We start from the raw sequence: 21756 nt of genomic DNA, 5'->3' as shown, positions 1-21756 counted from the left end.
AGATAAGGAGTTTTCTTGGACTTGCAGGTTATTATAGGAAATTCATTGAGGGATTTTCTAAGTTGGCGTTACCGTTGACGATGTTGACTAGAAAGGGGCAAGCGTTTGTTTGGGACTTAAAATGTGAAGAAGGTTTCCAAGAGTTAAAGAGAAGGTTAACTACTGCTCCTATTCTGATATTACCGAGTCCGTCAGAACTATTTGAGGTTTTCTGTGATGCGTCATTGTTGGGTTTAGGTGGTGTTTTGATGCAGAATAAGCAGGTTGTAGCCTATGCTTCGAGACAACTGAAGGTTCATGAGAGGAACTATCCGACGCACGATTTAGAGTTGGCAGCTGTGGTATTTGTTCTGAAGTTATGGAGGCATTACTTGTACGGGTCAAGATTTGAGGTTTTCAGTGACCATAAAAGTTTAAAGTATTTGTTTGATCAGAAAGAGCTGAATATGAGACAGAGGAGATGGTTAGAGTTTCTGAAGGATTATGACTTTGGTTTGAATTACCATCCGGGTAAAGCAAACGTAGTGGCTGATGCATTGAGTCGGAAATCATTGCATATGTCTATGTTAATGGTTAAGGAATTGGATTTAATTGAGCAGTTTAGAGACTTGAGTTTGGTGTGTGAGAGTACTCACAATAGTGTTAAATTGGGAATGTTGAAGTTAACGAGTGGTATTCTGGATGAGATTAGAGAGGGTCAGAAATCCCATGTGCTTTTGGTTGGTAAGTTGACTCTAGTGAATCAAGGTCAAGGTGGTGAATTCAGAGTTGATGAGAATGGTGTTTTGAAATTTGGTAATCGGGTGTGTATTCCGGATGTTACCGAGCTTAAGAAGAGTATTCTTGAGGAAGGACATCGTAGTGGCCTGAGTATTCATCCTGGAGCTACGAAGATGTATCATGATTTGAAAAAGTTATTTTGGTGGCCGGGAATGAAAAGAGAAATTGCGAGTTTTGTTTATTCTTGTTTGACTTGTCAGAAGTCAAAGATTGAGCATCAGAAGCCGTCTGGGATAATGCAACCGTTGGCTATTCCAGAGTGGAAGTGGGATAGTATCAGTATGGATTTTGTTTCTGGTTTACCGAGGACAAGTAAGAATTTTGAAGCTATTTGGGTGATTGTTGACAGATTGACAAAATCGACTCATTTCATTCCGATCAGAATGGATTATCCGTTAGAAAGATTAGCTGAATTGTATATTGAGAAAATTGTAAGTTTGCATGGTATTCCGTCGAGTATTGTTTCGGACAGAGATCCTAGATTTACATCGAAGTTCTGGGAAGGTTTGCAGAGGGCTTTGGGAACTAAGCTGAGATTGAGTTCTGCATATCATCCGTAAACTGATGGTCAGACTGAGAGGACGATTCAGTCACTAGAGGATCTTTTGAGGGCTTGTGTTTTGGAAAAGGGAGGTGCTTGGGATTGTTATTTACCTTTGATTGAGTTTACCTACAACAATAGTTTTCATTCGAGCATTGGCATGGCACCGTTTGAAGCTTTGTATGGTAGGAGATGTCGGACACCTTTATGTTGGTATGAGTCCGGTGAGAGTACTGTGGTTGGACCGGAGATTGTTCAACAAACTACGGAAAAGATTAAGATGATTCAGGAGAAGATGAGGATTGCTCAGAGTCGTCAGAAGAGTTATCACGACAAGAGGAGGAAGTCACTTGAGTTTCAAGAGGGAGATCATGTGTTTCTTCGTGTACTCCGATAACTGGGGTTTGTCGAGCTTTGAAGTCGAAGAAGTTGACACCTCGATTTATTGGTCCTTATCAGATTTGGAGAGGATAGGAGAGGTAGCCTATCGTATCGCTTTACCTCCGTCACTTGCGAATTTGCATGAGGTTTTTCATGTGTCTCAGTTGAGGAGGTACATTCCTGATCCGTCGCATGTAGTCCAAATATCTCTGTTTTCATTTTCATTTTACTGTTTTGTTTGCAAAAATGACGTCCGAATTTTTGATAAACATTGCATCATGACACATAAGGGCTTTACAGGTACATGCTTAATAAACATTTAAAATTGCTGTAAATTTTAAGTGCTTTGGATCGTCTATTCAGAACAGATACCCTCGGGGCATTTCCTTAAAATCTCCTGCAGATGGTCGTGAATATCTTCCCCAGTGAAGTCGCCAACAGACGAATTCAGTGTCTTGACCCTGCAGAGCTGATCAGAGTGTTGGATTCTTCAATCCCCAGCAGGTTCTCACCACTGTACTTCCCCAAGCGTTTGTTTCAGGACATACACTCCCCAGTAGAGTTGACAGTGCCAGACTATATATCCCCAGCGGAGTTGACAGTGTCAGACTGTATCTTCCCAGCAGAAGTGGCTGCTCCTTAGAGTTCGATGCCAGATCGATAATCCCAATGCAAGATCCATGGTTTCTTTTCTTGAAGCAGAACCTCGGTACCGTATCAGTGTTTGCTCCCCCTGCTGAGTCATCTCTCGCAAATCGTGGTTGCCAGAACCATTGTAGCTTTCCTCAGCAGCAGGCTTCCAATGCCATTCTTTCCCCAATCAGAGTCTCGGTATGGCCAGAACACCGCATGGCTAGTCATCTCCCCACAGAGTTCTTTGCGCTGTGCATCTCCAACAGCCTTGCCAGGGTCCAGAAGATGGTGATCATTTCTCCAGCAGATCCCTTGCCTCAGCTTGGCATTCTACCCAGCATTTCGCATCCCTGCATGTAGAATCATATTGCATTGCATCCTTCCAAATCGCGTAGCATTTCCATTTTCATGGAGCATTACGCCATTGAAAAATTCAAACATACGCATGTAAGCATAAAACATTCTCGGTATCCCAAGTGATAAGCTAGAAGTTGTTTCCAGTACTCAGACCGAAGTGGCATTCAGGTCAGTTTTCCAGTATCCAGACCGAAGTGGCATTCAGGCCAGTGTTCCGATGTTCAGATCGAAGAAGTTTCCGACGTTCAGGTCGATGCAACTTGTGGCATTCAGGCCAGTTTTCCCGGTATCCAGACCGAAGTGGCATTCAGGCCAGTGTTCCGATGTTCAGATCGAAGAAGTTTCCGACGTTCAGGTCGATGCAACTTGTGGCATTCAGGCCAGTTTTCCCGGTATCCAGACCGAAGTGGCATTCAGGCCAGTGTTCCGATGTTCATATCGAAGAAGTTTCCGACGTTCAGGTCGATGCAACTTGTGGCATTCAGGCCAGTTTTCCGGTATCCAGACCGAAGTGGCATTCAGGCCAGTGTTTCGATGTTCAGATCGAAGAAGTTTCCGACGTTCAGGTCGATGCAACTTGTGGCATTCAGGCCAGTTTTCCGGTATTCAGATCGAAGTGGCATTCAGGCCAATTTTCCGATATTCAGATCGAAATGGCATTCAGGCCAATTTTCCGATGTTCAGATCGAAGAAGGTTCCGACGTTCAGGTCGATGCGTCTTGTGGCATTCAGGCCCATTTTCCGATGTTCAGATCGAAATCCTTTCCAGTATTCAGACTGATGAGCGGCATTCAAGCCATGGTTATTTCTGTGTTACCATTTATTTTGGTATCCAGTTTAACATTCTTTTTCGATATTCAGACTGACGCTCACCGTACCAGACGAATTCTTCTTTCAAGACCACCTCTTTGCTGATTCTGATAGACATTGTTACTTCACTTCACTTCAGTGCAAATTTTTGGGCTTTTATTGTATTCAATCCCTTGATACCTCGAAAACACGAAAGCAGCTGCCATCTTCTTTCCGGGTCTCCAGTTGATTGAATAGGGGCAGCTGTAATACCCCAAAATTTACCCTTCATTTTTCCTGGAAAAAAAAAAACGAAAAAAAAAAACGAATTTTTTTTTTTAATTAATTAATTAATTAGTTAATTAATTAATTAAATAAATAAATAAAATAAATAAATAAAATATAACAAATTATTTTGGAATTGGGTCTCCCTCATTTGAGCCCATTACCCACGAAAATCAGTCTATAAATACTGAAGTTTCAGTAGAGGAAAACACACTTGGAGTTACACTGGGAGATTCACTGGAGAAAGAAGAAAGAGAAGCAAAACCCTGAGGAAAAGATAGTGAGAGAAAAGCCAACAGAGTTCAGAGCAACCTCCAAACCCTGAAGGGAACTCAACTTGTAAACCTCACGGGTGCAACTCAATTTCAATCAAGCTCTCCAATCAGGTTTGCCCTATATCCATCATCTTTATGCCTTTAATTTGAATGCTCTAAATGTATGAGGTATTATGGGTGAATTTGATACCTTTTTTGTGAGCCTTTTGTGAATTTTGATGGAATTATTCATGTGGTTACATTTTGATTTAGGGGCAACTCTGGGTTACCCTATTTTGTTTATTCTAACCTGTCTTGTGTTTCCATGACATTGTTTTCTCTTGATTTCATCCTGCTGCTCTAACCCTTTGTCGAGTTTTGTGAGGGCTCACATGGCTTTCGCAGAGACACTCGCGTGGTTTCCCACTTTATTTGTGGGATACCCCCTGGAGTTTTATTCTGATTATTCGTGTTGACTGATTTCCTTTGACGGTCCAGCTGGAGACATTTCAGGGTTTCTTGCCCCTTTAACTGCTATAGCTTCGGATCTTTATCCGTGTGGTAATTTTTTCCCTTTCTCATACTTTATCGCTTTCTTAGCTGGAAGACCTCGATAGGAGGCAATGTTTGAGCCCCTTGGTGGCATTTTACTTTGAGATACATGTTTTGTGTTTGTATTCATATCCCTGCAGGTAGCGCGGTTCCTTCGTCAAGGACTGCCTTTTTGCCCTCGAGCATCCCAAACCCTAAAACCCAAAGCAACACGTTTACTCCTTCTACTACAGGCGAGTAAGTCTCCAAAGGTCGAGCATCCGGTAGATTGCGTAGTAACGTTGTTCGTCCAAAACTCAATCCATAACCCCGTAGTTAGCCGAACTACGGCTTGCTCTGATTCTCATTCCAGATGAGATACGTAGGCATAAGACGCGATGTCTTAGCGAGCACACATCCCCCCAACTCATAGGTCAGCCGAGCTACGAAGACTCTGATTCTCATATTCATATGAGATACGTATGTAGTGGATGCGACATCCGCGCGAGTCATTTCTCTTAACCTTTTTAGTAAATAAACACGTTAGGTAAACCCACACCCTTTAGACAAAAACTACAAAAGTGGATCCCGTAGAGTACTACGGATGCGTACGGGTACTAATACCTTCCCTTCGCATAACCGACTCCCGAACCCAAGATTTGGTTGCGAGACCTTGTCTTGTCCTTTCCTTTTTTCAGGTTAACTTCGAGTGTTTCCTTTCCCTCCTTTGGGATGAATAACGCACGGTGGCGACTCTTCTGTCATTCTCTTTCGCCGGTTGTTTTTTTCGCACACTGTATTTTTCAGGTTGCGACACTATGCTATTGGGGATTACATATTTGCATTCAAAACCTAAAATCCCCAATTCTAAAACCTAAAATCCCAATTTGCAAAACCTAAATTACCGCATGCAAACCTAATGTTTCCCATACTCCACTCATTCTAATTGCAATTTAAATTGGAAATTTAGAGTTCAAACAAAAAGAAAAAATGTAGTAGGGCAAACCTTAGTTACACTGATATGGAAATGTGAAGTGAGTAGTGTAGCGGTGTATTCGTTACTATATGATCTATTGATTAAATCACAAGCAATGTATACAATGAATATAGAGTCGCCACCGCACTTTTATTTATCCTAAGGACTGGTTAAAAAGCGAACAAAAACCTAAGAAGTTTTACACGTAGAAAACTAATGAAAAAGATCAGAGATCGGGGTAAGGGGTAAATTACGCAATGGGAAGGTGTTAGGCACCCACTACGTCCTAGGTACTCCTAGGGAGCCCTTTTCACACTTTGTTGTTTGAAAATTATTATTTGTCATGACATAAGTATTGTGTAAACATGATTGGAATGATGAGGAAAGAATGTACAAATTAATTATTTTTGTGTTTGGATGGATAACCATTGCCTACGTACCTTTACAGGATCAAAACCTCGTAGTTCGGCTAAAAACTTCCAAAAGTTAGTGGATTCAATTTTAAAACACAAGCTCAAAGGTCTTACGTTACCCACGGGAGAAAACTCAACCTTAAGAAACAACAAGTCCACCATGTGAGAAAAGCTTCAACTTGCTAGAGAGGGGTTAACCCTATAATAAGCAAGGAAGACTTACAACTCAATCAACTAAGGACAAATAGGTGAGATTAATATCAACCAACTAGGGTAAATCAAACCTATAGCTAATGTATGAAAACTTAACAAACATGGACAAAGCCACAAAATCATTTGAATGGGTGAAGTTAATTGATTTGGATTATCTACAAAGTATGGTCAAAGTATGATTAAAGTCAATTCAAAATGAAGTATTTACAAAAATAAAGTTTGGAAAATCATGGACTTAAGGTCCAAGTTTCTAATTTGAAAAAGGGTGAGGATGTTTGCACAACACTTATTTCAAGTTTTAGAACATGTGTGAAAAGTTTAGGACACAATGGGATGAATGGATAATGGTGGAATGTAAAACTTCTTAGAAAGGTTCACCTCTTGAAATCATATAGAAGATGATTCAAGTGTGTCCTTAGGAATAGGCTACAAATGAGCAATGAACATGGTAACAGATGAAGGTAAATAAAAGCGGATACTGGATGCCACTCAATGGTCTTATACCTGTCTCCTAAAACATGTAAGGATATCAGAAGCCACTCTATGGACTCACACTAACCTCCATCAGAATAAAACAAAAAACAAAACAGGGAAGTCAACTGCCAATCTATCTGGACTTATGTTAACCTCCACAGTATGATCCTAGGACTACAAATGCCACATCACATGGACTTACAATGAATCCTCACATACAACAACAATGCTCAAACAAAGAGCAAAGAAGATATGAGTGACCAATGAGGTCTTACACTCTATCTCTTCCATATCATAGGAACAAAAGCCAATCAATATGGACTTACAATTGTCCTCAATGGGAAAACATCAATGTCACAAGGACAAATGAAATGATCATGCACTAATGGCAAACAAAGATGATAAATGCACAGCGGCAATCAATGATAGTAAATGCACAATGGCAATCAAGTAATCATGTATAAATGAATCAAGTAATCAATCACATAAATTCAAGTAGCACACGCTATAACCATTCAATGAGGCTCAAGCAAAAGGGTTTGACTATGAAAGTCCACTGTAAGAGGTAAGTGTCGCTCTTAACCTTGCCATTGAAGGGCTAAGGTGAAGCAGATGAAAGGATATGAGGGGTGTGCCTCATTGCTTCTATCTCAGGTCCGAGAGAGCATGTAAATATAAGAATGTGGGGGAGTTCAGAAAGATGGAACTCTTTCCCCAATTGTTGACTCGATAGATCTTGGGTTTGGATCTCAATGCTACAACCATGTAATGGGAGCAAGGAGAAGACTCACAGAATAGTGGGAGATAGGCTACTTATCTCTTTGATCCACCAATTGCCTCAAAATGAGGACTTTTCCTGCTTGGGACAAATATAAACATACACAAGCATTGCCTCTTAAGGAGGACTTCAGACAGTTTGCCCGGCCAAATAACGGGTCGGGTCTCCAGACTACATGAAGAAGAAGGTGCAATATCTCAATGCTAATTGCTTATAAGCAAAGCAATGCAAGTTCTTAAGAGAACTGAGCAACTAAGGGTACCTGAAATAGTCAAACAGAATCAGCATCTCGACATAAACAAAACAACAACAATAAGAATCAACCAATGTACAATCAAACAATAATGTGCAACATGTGCATAACACAAAGATCAAGTGGACCAAGCCCTACAAAACAAACAATTAGTCAAATGATTTCAACTCAATTATGCATCAACCTCCTTAAGGCATTAGCTTTTTAACCTGAAAAGTCAAAGTCAAGCTCAAACATAAGTAACAAGACCACTAGGCCAAGCCTAGGGTCCAAAGGATGGAAAAATCCTAAAACAGCAAGCAAATCATGATCAAAACCAAGATATTTCAATTACAAAAGGACCCCAATTAGTCTCATATCCAAACTATGCACTAATTTCATTTGATGCACAAATTAAGACAAAGTAACCAATATTGAATCACATATGGACAACCAGAATGATTACATCCAAAAAAATACCAAAACAGCATAGAAAATTCCACAAAAATTATATCCTAAACAGAGGACATTCAACAAGCTACATGTCAATTTTCATGCCATTTGGACTAGTGGAGCTATGGGAATTAATTCAACATGTCAAAGCATGCAAAAACACAATCAAATCAAGTCACAGAATGTACACTAACTTCAATCAAGTGGTAAACAGTGGTATTAAATGGGAAATGAGTAGGACCAAAGCCAAATGAAAGCTACACATGTTAGGAACTACCTCACCAAATTTCATGTTCATAGGGTTAGGGATGAGGATTTGGCAACATGGGAAAAAATGTTACACAAGCAAAGCTCAAAAAATGCTAAGCAGCAAGCAAAAATCCTAATCAATTAGAAAATGGATTATAAAAATCCACAAAAATTCATGTTGAAAGTTAACATATCAAAGGTATCTCATGCAAAAAATCATGACCATAGGCCATATGGAAGCATGGAAAAATAATACATAAACTCAGCATATCAAAGTGTGACACATATTGTCACACTCAAAAAGAATTAATCACATCTAGCAAACCAGAGGTCCAAAAATTACAAATCCTATGTCAAAAATTCCAGAAGTGTGTCAAGAATCAACCTATAAAATTTCAATTCAATTGGATAAGGCATGGTCATTTTATGATAGAAATGGTAAAACATATGAATATTGCACACATTAAGAACATCCCTATACCAATTAATTTTTCTACCAAGCACAATTTTAATTTTTATGCCTAAAAAAAAGTAGACTAAAAATGGAGATTAACAAAAAAAGTCTCAGATTATTTGGATGAATATTGGTGATTTTATGATTTTTTGAAGTTTTGAAATATTTATTGAAACAATTATTTAGGTTGAATTAGGATTAATTAATTAATTAGGAGCGAAATGGCAGATTCGTAAATAATGCGACCAAGGCTAAAACGCAGTCGCTTGACTTAAATGATGTGGCGCCACTTGATTTGCTGGATCCGGCGCCAAAACACAATTTGAAACTGGAACGCGAGAAGCATGGATCAAACAGAAACAAAATTCCAGAAAAACTTCTTCTTCTTCGCGTGAATGTTCTTCGTCACTCGCAAACTCGGTTATGAGCAAACGTCCACCAAATTTCACGAGCCTTACGCCGTTGGAATCGTCTCACCGAGTACAACAACAATATGCCAATGAAATCTCCTAATTCCTATCGTACAGCACAGATCGAGCGAAAGAAGATTTCGCATCAAAGTGTAAATTCAAGATTGCTCTCTATAATCTTAACGATTTTTAATTCTACAAAGTGCTGCGAACTCTACACATCATGCTCTACAATAACCACACAATAATTTTGAGTTTGGTAGAAATCGGATCCTAACCTTCTCGAGGTGCAGCCGTGGATTCCGTGCGTGTTTTGCCTTGATGAGTGAAAACAGAAGCTGCACAAGCTCTAAGGAGATGAATGATGGTGAGAATCCAGCTCGAGAGTGCTTAGATCAATGCCGTTTCTCAACTGCCATTGGAGGATGAACCTTGCTTTGGTAAAGATCCTGATGCGATTTGCTCCAAATCTCCTTCAACAGAATTGTAACAACACCTGCACAGGGAGGATCAAGAAAGCAAACACGAAACAATAGAGGAAATCTTGGTGAATTTTGGAGAAGAATCAAAATGCAAAGTGTGAAAAGTTGAGAGGATTGGTGAGATTTTCTTGAGATTTCTGTTTTGGATCTGTGAATTGTGATTAGTCTCTGAGAAAACAGTTATAATTAACTATATATACTACCACTTAATCCAACAATTAATCCTAATTAGTGAAAAAAGTGATTAGCAAAAATGAGCTTATGTGCATGGTTTGGCCTTTATGCCCTTGGATGCTTAGAAGCATTGCAGCAGTAATTTATCACTTTGAACAAGTTGCAAATCTCATTTGGAAGCTAATGGCATTAGTCCCATGTCCATTGGATGCATAATTCTCAATTTCACTATGTGATGGTATTTTGTCCATTTTTCCAATTCATTTCAAAAGCTAATTTCCAAACCATGAAGCCTTAGCATGTTATGAATATTCCAACAAGTTTCAAATGCCATTTGTGAGGTGTTGCAAAAATCCCCACTCAAAAATTCCAATTATTTCACAAGTTGGACAATTTTGCCCCTGGTTCATTTAACTGTCCAGTTGAAATTTGACTTTTTGCATTGACCACTTTTGAAGAAATCCAATTATGCACCATGAAAGTACATGTCAAATGGATTTTGTGCATATAAAGAACATTCAATTTGGACACTCCATGTGGAAGTTATGCCCTCCTGATTATGAGTCATTTTTGAAATTCACTGGACCATAACTTGACAACCATACATGGGATCTTCAAGTTCTTGGATTTTTGGAATTGTGAGAACAAGATATTCAACTTTCATGTTGGACAAATTTTGATTTGAAGCTTGTATGATGAAGTTATTTTGAGGGGAAAAACTTTCCATTTTGGGCAGGTGAAAATTACAGGTCATTTCCATTTTTGCAAACTTTTTGTCTGACTTCAAATCCTTCAATCTTGATCTTTGAAATGCCAAATGAGACTTGTATGGACATGAATGAGGTCTTTCTAACCATCTCACACCTTCCAATCCCTGATTAAATGCACAGTTGACCACAGTTGACTTTTGTTGACTTTTCTATGGTTTTGGATGACTGGGCCATGTTCTGATGAATTCCAAGCCTCTTTCACATGAGATCTTGCTTCCAAATGATATCACAAGTTATATGAACTCTTTATGAATGGTCATGGTGTCCACATTCTTCAAGAATGGCCACCATCTATTGCTCAATGGCTGATTTTGACTGTTTGACTAATGATTGCTTCAGCTGCAAGCAACAAGGTTAAATGACAATATTTTTGTACTTTTGGTTAGTGAACATATGAAAAGCAATGACATACAAATGCAATACATGCTTGGTGATCAAGAATCACACTCACAAGGTATCCCCACCCACTAGGAGGGCAGCTAGGGTATGCAATGATCCTTGAGGCCATGATATGATATGATATGGGCCATGAGGGATCTTAGGGCCAAAATTGGGGTCTTACAGATGCCCCTATTTAAGGTCATTCTAGTCGGAGAAGTGAAGTTTAGAAATCTTCATCTCGACGCGGTAGAATGGGCTTAAATAATAGTAATGAGACGAATTTTGGTCCCTAAGAGACCTCATGATGCAGGTGTATGCATGCAAAAAGCAAATTCTGTGGGGAATATATGGTTCACACAGAAGAAAAGACGATCCATCGGAGTAATACACTCACCAGGAACAGAGACTCTAATAAGGCTCTCATTGGGGGATAGTAAGGAAAAAGAATGCGTGAGCAGGACACGACTTTGATTAGGGAAAACAAAACTGACACAGCGTGACTAAGACACGACTCCGAGTGGGGGTAACAGACATCGGACTGGAGAGCTTGCTGGGGAAGCAAAGGACTCACACCGGGGAATAAAGAAATTCCAAAGGAAAATAAATCCATAGGAAAGACATAAGCTGACTCAACTGTCCATAAAGGATACTTCGGATAAAAATCCGGACTCGGACCAGGAAAAGATTCACATAGAACTTCCCTGCCGGGAAATGCATATACTGGGGAATAAACACCCATATAGCAAAAGGGTAAAAATCACCAAAGGAAACTCCGCAGGGGTATGTCTAACAAAGAGACTCTCCTGGGAAAAGCAACAGGAAATGAGGTGTTACCGGTATAAGGGTAACAAACTCGGGAAGAGTGAATATCTAAGACCGGTATAAGGGTGAGAGATATCAATCAACCAACATCTGAGAAAGACCAACAAAGGGTACAAAAACTCAGGAAAATCTGACTCCACAAGGGACCAATGTCATAATAGGGAGTAGAAAGGAAGGAACACCAGGGATACCGAGGTATATAATAGGTGACCGACCGAAACGTGAATTGGTATATATGCCAAGACACTCATCATCCGAAAGGAGGGCTTGAAAAAGCAAAATCAACTTACTGGATGGACATTCGAATCCACAACGGGAAAACGAATCTTACTCAACTGGGGACACAAACCCAAATAGTGCATGAAATATAATATCCATTACCGGCAGACCGTGGATAAGAATACTCGCATGAGATATATTATTTATTACCGTCAGAACGTAGACAATAAACTCGCATGGTAAGAAACACCAGAGATACCGAAGTATATAATAGGTGATCTACCGAAAAGTGAATTGGTATATATGTCAAAACACACATCCGAAACACAAACTGGTTAAAGGATGTATATTCGATTCTACAAAGAATACGAATCTTGCTCAGGTGGGGAAAATCAACAAAGGATTCCAACTAAAGAGCGCATGAGACATATTATTCATTACCGGCAGACCGTGAATAATATACTCGAAAGGACAAGACACCAGAGATACCGAAGTATATAATAGGTGACTAACCAAAGAGAGAGACAATCGTTACCAAGCATCCGGGTAAACGAGAGACAACTCAAGGGATAAATTGCAAGCATCCGGCAATTATCCAACAACAAGAATATTCGACTCCGCAAAAGGGAAATAACGAATCTTACTCAACCAGGGAAACACAAAAGGCTTCAACTGAAGAGTGCATGAGATATATTATCCATTACCGTCAGAACGTGGATAGTATACTCGCATGGAAGATTATCCACAACCGGTATGAGGGTTAATAAAGGATAAATCGTCCGAAAAGAGAGGCATCGGGATACCAACAGGTATATAATGATGACCAATCAAAGGGGGTAACAACATTACCAACAAAAGGTAAGTGAAAGACTCACTGGGGATAGATTGCAAGCATCCGGAAATTATCCGCAAAAGCAAGGAATACATTGATAAACAATCAATGATCCGGGGAACAAATCACTAGCAAACGGTGAAAGACCCACTGGAGACTTCAAAAGGATAACATTGCAAGCATCCGGCAATGATCCAGGAGACTGCTGGGCATACAAGTGCTTACTCAAGAGCAACTACCCAAAGCAGGAAGGAATATCAACATCGAATATTGAATGAAGATAACCACGAAGGAGAGATTAGGTCTTACATCTACCGAATACGGGGCAGAAGACCAAAAATCTGGCTGAGGAAACAAGGGGTTTAACAATACCGACTACTGGGTAAGAAACCAAAGACTCAGCTGAGGATAAAATTGCTAGCAACCGGCAATTATCCACATGTATCATAAGATACAACTCCGCTGGAGAGAAAAATCACAGCGACATAGGATTTACAGCTACCGAATACGGGGTAGAAGACCACAAACTCCACTGGGGATACCAATCACCACAGGGAACAAAACTCTGTTTGGGATAACACCATAACAACAGAAGAATTCACCAACAAACAGATCGAACCGCGAAGGTTACCACTGCTAAGGGAAAAGAGACAGGACTCACAGCTACCGAATACGGGGTAGAAGCCATACTCTGGTGGGAATAACCACAAATTAGGGTTTACATCTACCGAATACGGGGTAGAAAACCACAATTCTGCGTGGGGATAGAATAAATCACGAATCCGCACGAGAACCAAAAATGAGGTTTATAACAGACCACAAACTCTGTTGGAGAGTAAGGAATTAGGATTTACGACTACCGACTATCAGGTAGAAAACCAACAACTCTGGCTGGGGACTAAAAGGTATATAACCACAAGTTTTGCCAAGAAAGCCAGGAGAATAGGACTTACAACTACTGGTATAATGGTAGAGGCCAAAAATCGACTCTTGCGAAGGAATGAAAGGTATATAACCACAAATTCCGCCAAGAGGAAAGGAACAATAGGACTTACAACTACCGGTATAAGGGTAGAGGCCCGAAACTCCGCTGGGGATAAAAATCACCACAGGGAAGCACAAGGAACAGACGACAAATGTCAATTCAGGAAAGATCCGAAAAGACAGACTGAATCAAGACACGTCCTAATGAGGATATAACTCAAATAGGAACCTCCATCCCAATATATGTGTTGGGAGGAAACGGAAGAAACCGTCATCCACGAGGAAATATCTCAGTGGGGAACTGCAGAAGGAAAGACAGACATTTTCTGCTTATGGGCTGACTCTATATGGAGAGATTTGACACCCGACATCTGCTCATGAAGATCTATAAAGATCTATATCACCATAGCAGGGAACAACAAACAAAGGATATATGGCAAAAAATGCAACATGAATATCTGAATGTTTTATGAATATGCATGAATATGCATGGTTTATGTTTGATGAATGCTGACAAAAAAGACATATCTAACACAACAAGTCCAGGAATCAAACGTCTGGTATTACACTTCCAGGGGAAAACCAACTGGAAGGCCAATTCTGCTGAAGATCTACATGCTATAAAGCAAAGATCTGCGGGTACTGCTGGGAAGCAGAAGCAAAAGAATCAGAAATATCTGGAGAATACCAAATCTCTGAGCAATGGATCAACGATCGTCCCAACTGGGGCACAGAAAGTCACAACAGGCAAAGAGCCACAAAGACAAATCTGTTGGCGAACAAGAGAATCTCAAAGTCCTGCAGGGGATCCTAGCAGCACTGCTAAGGGAACGGATCCAACATAACTCCATTGGGGAACAACCCACTGAGGGAGCAAAGGTTACCCGGATAGAGTTTGGCTGCACACGCAACTCTACTGGGGATATCATCAACTACTCTCTTGGGGAACAACCCACCGAGGAAGGAAAGCACCAAACAAGTAGATTCTGCAACAAACCACTCTACTCGGGGCGAACACACATCTGATGGATCACATCAGCAGATTCTGCAACAAAATCCGCTCTACTGAGGATCGAAAGGTAATCAGGAAATCAATACAATCTCTGGATGACGGAGCTATCAACCGGCCATACCGGGGATTGAAGGAGGTTCAACAGGCAATAATGCCACAACAACCGCTCTGCAGACAAATGCTGGAGAAAGTGGGTGAAAATACTGGGATACCAACCCAATCAACCACGGAGTAGGAAAATAAATCCTGCTCTGCTGAGAATAACAACCATTCTGATAGAGAGAAAGTAAACAACTCCGCTCGCGACTTCGCCGGGGAAAAGGTAAAGTACCGGGTATCAAACCACTGACTTACCGAGTCTTCCAAAAGGAAAGCGACCGTGCTGAGAAAACAGACAAATCCGCTGGCAACTGCGCTGGGGAGAGTGACAACAACTCTGCTCGCGACTTCGATGGGGATATCAATAACAGCTCTACTGTGCCAAGGAGACAAATAAAGTCTGGGGATAGGGACCCACTGGAGAAAGTGGCGAGGCACCAAGGTGGCAAACCATCAACCGCCGAATCTTCCACAAGGAAATCATCCATGCTGGGGAAAACTGTTGCTGGAGAAAACTGAGTCTTCAACAACATTCTGCTTGGGGAACAACCCCACCAACAACTCGACTTACAATCATGCTGGCAACTCACTTGGGGAGAAATACGGGATGCGGGGATATCAACCCACTAACCACAAATATCCTGAACACCTGAGCAATCAAGCCGGGGAGAGACTACTGCTGGAGAACAGACTGAGTCTTCAATACACCACTCTGCTTCGGGGAGTCAAAATCCACAGAAGCTCTGCTTAGGGAACAACCCCAACAACCAAATCTCTGCTTGGGGAACAACCCCAACAATCAAATCTGGAGAAGAAGGATACAAACCAAACCAGGCGTATGAATAAATGCCTTACCTGTTGGAAATCATGCCACCCTTGGGAGAGCACTGAGAAATTCTTTGAGTATCCTTTTATCATAGTGGATGTTCACTTTGTTTAAAACAATAAATTTTGAAAAATTTTGTTTTTAAAACAATGATATTTTTATCAATTAAAACATGCAAAACATTTGTTGAATTGAAACAAATAAGAGTGCAAATAATTGGATAAAAAGCTCAAATTTATTTGATGGAATGGTAGTCTGCAAATGGCAAGGCTCCATAGATCTGTACAAATTTGAAATCAGTGATGTATATTGGAAGAGGGCTACATTGAACATAATGACCCTTTCTCTACCAATTTGAATCTCGATGTATTCGAAGCTTCAGTTGACGATGAATCGAGAATCCTCTGACGAAAAGACGATTGGTGACCAGAAAGTCTTGTCAGGATGCAGTTACTTGCCAAATCCCTAATTTTTGCCTAGATTGCCCCAGAGTGAGGTACTCAATCTAGCGGGATGCAAATATGCTTTTTATCAAGTCTCTAACTTTTGCCTGGATTACCCTTGTAGGTTCTCCACCGAGACGCTCATTTTTGCCTAAGCCGCCCTTTCGGGTTTTCAACTTAGCAAGCTATTCTGTTTTTCATTTGCATATACTTTTTTTTTAGGCAAAGTATCTCTTAACTGCATCTGAATTCACAGGACGAGTGAAATCCTCCCCATCCATTGTTGTAAGCATCAAAGCACCGCCTGAAAAGGCTCTCTTAACAACATATGGACCCTCGTAGTTTGGAGTCCACTTGCCCCTGGAATTGGGCACGAAAGACAAAACTTTCTTGAGCACAAGGTCACCTTCTCGGAACACACGAGGCTTGACCTTCTTATCGAATGCTTTCTTCATTCTCTGCTGATATAACTGACCATGGCACATGGCAGTTAATCGCTTCTCTTCAATCAAATTCAACTGGTCATAACGACTCTGAATCCATTCAGCATCAGTCAACTAGGGATTGGAGGGTATCATTCTTTTATTTTTTTTCTCTTTGAAAATTTTTTCCTGATTTTTCATTGCATTTTGATTTTTCACCCTCTTCTCTCCTTTTTTTTTTTTTTTTTTTTTGCATTACATTTGTAATGCCCCAGTTTGACTGTTCTACTGATTCTCATGATACAGCTGAATGAGCTTCTCTTGTGCTCCAGAATGCGGGTAATCTCATCAGGAATCCCCTTCAACATCATCTTCCTCTGCTCCGAATACAAGGAATTCAAGATTGGGAGATGGAGTTGGATCATTATGTTCAATGGGTTTAGAAATCCCTGCATAATGATTCTGGATAATGAAAAGCTTTTGAATTTTAAACAAGCAAAATCATTTATGCAGATGAAAAAGCTGTTTTTATTTTTCAAGGTTTTTTTGTGATCACTGATTTCATGCAAAAAGCAAAAAGTGAAAACAAATGGAAAAACAAATGTTTAACAATGCATTAATTGAATGAAATATCATTGTATTAAATGCTGCCAACAATGTCATCACTTCTCCTTTTGGCATGGGAGAAGGGTTTCGAACAAAATGAACAATTACTCTGATCTATGGATGACCGTAGGAACATCTAAAGCGACCCAATTGTGGCAGACACCACCAGGAATAACAAAATTGTTCACATCCTCTGCATTCTCTTCAATGATAGCAGCAGCTTCCTCTTCAGGCAGATCATCATGGATGAATCCTCCACTCGTGAACAGACCGTGCTCATTATATGCCCCAGAACAATAGCCAATGCCAGCCCGGGATTTATTAACCAGGAATAAATCCATCAACAGCACTTAGTCTGGCAAGTATCTCTCTGAGTTCACAATTCTCTTGCTCAAGACGGTCCATCACTCTGGTAGAGATTGGCTCTGGTGTAGTACCGGCGAAGTGCGTCTCCAAAATAAATGAAGATCGCAGGGTTAGACCACAGGACGGGAAACTGAGAACGACGCCTGCTTATGCAAATGATGCATGCAATGCTCGTGCAGATGATTTGTTTTTACCTCAAAGGAACTCAAGGGTTTTACTTGCAAACTTTGAAATATTAACATTTTGATCATATATGAGAATATCTCATCAGATACATCAGGTGAAAAAATTTTCCCGGTTTTTCCATGTTTGAAATTTTTTGCAAATAAACTCCTTTGAGTTCCTTGAAAATTTTCTTTTTTTTGATGATATGGATGCGGATGAATGTATGAATGTATGGATGCAACAATCACACTCAAGGATCAAGCAAAGCACACCAAACAAAGGTCGTGGGAAAGCTCATTGTATCCCTAATATCAATCATCCATTTTGGTGGATTTAGGTTTTCACCTTATCGACACCCAAGTTCCATTGATATTAACGGTACATGAACCGGCTCTAACATCCTTAATATCAACCATCCGTTTTGGTGGATTTAGGTTTTACACCTGATCAACACCCAGGTTCCATTGATATTAACAATGTTTGAACGACTCAACCACGAATCACGGGTTTGCTGAGAGTCACGAGCATGGAGTCTCGGTTAAGAACCACCCAAAGGGAGTGTACTAGGGTTTAAACCTGCCAGACATGTTCTATCAGAGGTTCCCATAATCATCGTCCCATCTCTCGGATATTATCGGAGGAACGAATACTCGTATTCCAAAAAATATTCTCGAGAGAGACTCTTATGAGTGTAGTATCGCGTGACAATCGCATCAGAACTTACATCTGAACGACCTCCGCACTACGTCCTAAAAATAGGCCAAGATGGGTTTGGTAAACTAAGGTCCTTGGCTTCTAAGGCACATGATTGAAAGAATAATGCCTAACCACAAATAACTTGTGTGACATTATTAGTCCAACATGACCTCCACCAAGTGAATGGACTCGCAAGTCAACTGGCTAAGGACTACTCCACACCAGTCGACAAGACTACGCCATTCTCCTATCCTAGAGTGCACTCGAGTTCGGGTATAGAACTCATCTCACAAAGATCACCAAAGCAAACAACATTTGTATATCAAGCAATTCACACATTACAATCAATACAGTGATCCCAAATTGTACAAAAACATGTCAAATAACAAATAATAATATATCACACAACAAGGGTGAAAAGTAGGCAACACCACCAAGGACAGTCTGATTCCCCAGTGGAGTCGCCACTTTTCTGTAGCGGTGTATTCGTTACTATATGATCTATTGATTAAATCACAAGCAATGTATACAATGAATATAGAGTCGCCACCGCACTTTTATTTATCCTAAGGACTGGTAAATTTAAACTGGTTCACTGGGTTTTTTTTTTAATTATTATCTTGTTTTTTATTAAAAAAATTAAATAACTAAAAAGCGAACAAAAACCTAAGAAGTTTTACACGTAGAAAACTAATGAAAAAGATCAGAGATCGGGGTAAGGGGTAAATTACGCAATGGGAAGGTGTTAGGCACCCACTACGTCCTAGGTACTCCTAGGGAGCCCTTTTCACACTTTGTTGTTTGAAAATTATTATTTGTCATGACATAAGTATTGTGCAAACATGATTGGAATGATGAGGAAAGAATGTACAAATTAATTATTTTTGTGTTTGGATGGATAACCATTGCCTACGTACCTTTACAGGATCAAAACCTCGTAGTTCGGCTAAAAACTTCCAAAAGTTAGTGGATTCAATTTTAAAACACAAGCTCAAAGGTCTTACGTTACCCACGGGAGAAAACTCAACCTTAAGAAACAACAAGTCCACCATGTGAGAAAAGCTTCAACTTGCTAGAGAGGGGTTAACCCTATAATAAGCAAGGAAGACTTACAACTCAATCAACTAAGGACAAATAGGTGAGATTAATATCAACCAACTAGGGTAAATCAAACCTATAGCTAATGTATGAAAACTTAACAAACATGGACAAAGCCACAAAATCATTTGAATGGGTGAAGTTAATTGATTTGGATTATCTACAAAGTATGGTCAAAGTATGATTAAAGTCAATTCAAAATGAAGAAGTATTTACAAAAATAAAGTTTGGAAAATCATGGACTTAAGGTCCAAGTTTCTAATTTGAAAAAGGGTGAGGATGTTTGCACAACACTTATTTCAAGTTTTAGAACATGTGTGAAAAGTTTAGGACACAATGGGATGAATGGATAATGGTGGAATGTAAAACTTCTTAGAAAGGTTCACCTCTTGAAATCATATAGAAGATGATTCAAGTGTGTCCTTAGGAATAGGCTACAAATGAGCAATGAACATGGTAACAGATGAAGGTAAATAAAAGCGGATACTGGATGCCACTCAATGGTCTTATACCTGTCTCCTAAAACATGTAAGGATATCAGAAGCCACTCTATGGACTCACACTAACCTCCATCAGAATAAAACAAAAAACAAAACAGGGAAGTCAACTGCCAATCTATCTGGACTTATGTTAACCTCCACAGTATGATCCTAGGACTACAAATGCCACATCACATGGACTTACAATGAATCCTCACATACAACAACAATGCTCAAACAAAGAGCAAAGAAGATATGAGTGACCAATGAGGTCTTACACTCTATCTCTTCCATATCATAGGAACAAAAGCCAATCAATATGGACTTACAATTGTCCTCAATGGGAAAACATCAATGTCACAAGGACAAATGAAATGATCATGCACTAATGGCAAACAAAGATGATAAATGCACAGCGGCAATCAATGATAGTAAATGCACAATGGCAATCAAGTAATCATGTATAAATGAATCAAGTAATCAATCACATAAATTCAAGTAGCACACGCTATAACCATTCAATGAGGCTCAAGCAAAAGGGTTTGACTATGAAAGTCCACTGTAAGAGGTAAGTGTCGCTCTTAACCTTGCCATTGAAGGGCTAAGGTGAAGCAGATGAAAGGATATGAGGGGTGTGCCTCATTGCTTCTATCTCAGGTCCGAGAGAGCATGTAAATATAAGAATGTGGGGGAGTTCAGAAAGATGGAACTCTTTCCCCAATTGTTGACTCGATAGATCTTGGGTTTGGATCTCAATGCTACAACCATGTAATGGGAGCAAGGAGAAGACTCACAGAATAGTGGGAGATAGGCTACTTATCTCTTTGATCCACCAATTGCCTCAAAATGAGGACTTTTCCTGCTTGGGACAAATATAAACATACACAAGCATTGCCTCTTAAGGAGGACTTCAGACAGTTTGCCCGGCCAAATAACGGGTCGGGTCTCCAGACTACATGAAGAAGAAGGTGCAATACCTCAATGCTAATTGCTTATAAGCAAAGCAATGCAAGTTCTTAAGAGAACTGAGCAACTAAGGGTACCTGAAATAGTCAAACAGAATCAGCATCCCGACATAAACAAAACAACAACAATAAGAATCAACCAATGTACAATCAAACAATAATGTGCAACATGTGCATAACACAAAGATCAAGTGGACCAAGCCCTACAAAACAAACAATTAGTCAAATGATTTCAACTCAATTATGCATCAACCTCCTTAAGGCATTAGCTTTTTAACCTGAAAAGTCAAAGTCAAGCTCAAACATAAGTAACAAGACCACTAGGCCAAGCCTAGGGTCCAAAGGATGGAAAAATCCTAAAACAGCAAGCAAATCATGATCAAAACCAAGATATTTCAATTACAAAAGGACCCCAATTAGTCTCATATCCAAACTATGCACTAATTTCATTTGATGCACAAATTAAGACAAAGTAACCAATATTGAATCACATATGGACAACCAGAATGATTACATCCAAAAAAAATACCAAAACAGCATAGAAAATTCCACAAAAATTATATCCTAAACAGAGGACATTCAACAAGCTACATGTCAATTTTCATGCCATTTGGACTAGTGGAGCTATGGGAATTAATTCAACATGTCAAAGCATGCAAAAACACAATCAAATCAAGTCACAGAATGTACACTAACTTCAATCAAGTGGTAA

The sequence above is a fragment of the Lathyrus oleraceus genome, chromosome 6 (genome assembly GCF_024323335.1).
Source record: "Lathyrus oleraceus cultivar Zhongwan6 chromosome 6, CAAS_Psat_ZW6_1.0, whole genome shotgun sequence".
In the NCBI taxonomy this organism is placed as follows: domain Eukaryota; kingdom Viridiplantae; phylum Streptophyta; class Magnoliopsida; order Fabales; family Fabaceae; genus Lathyrus; species Lathyrus oleraceus.
This window is presented reverse-complemented; position numbering follows the sequence as displayed.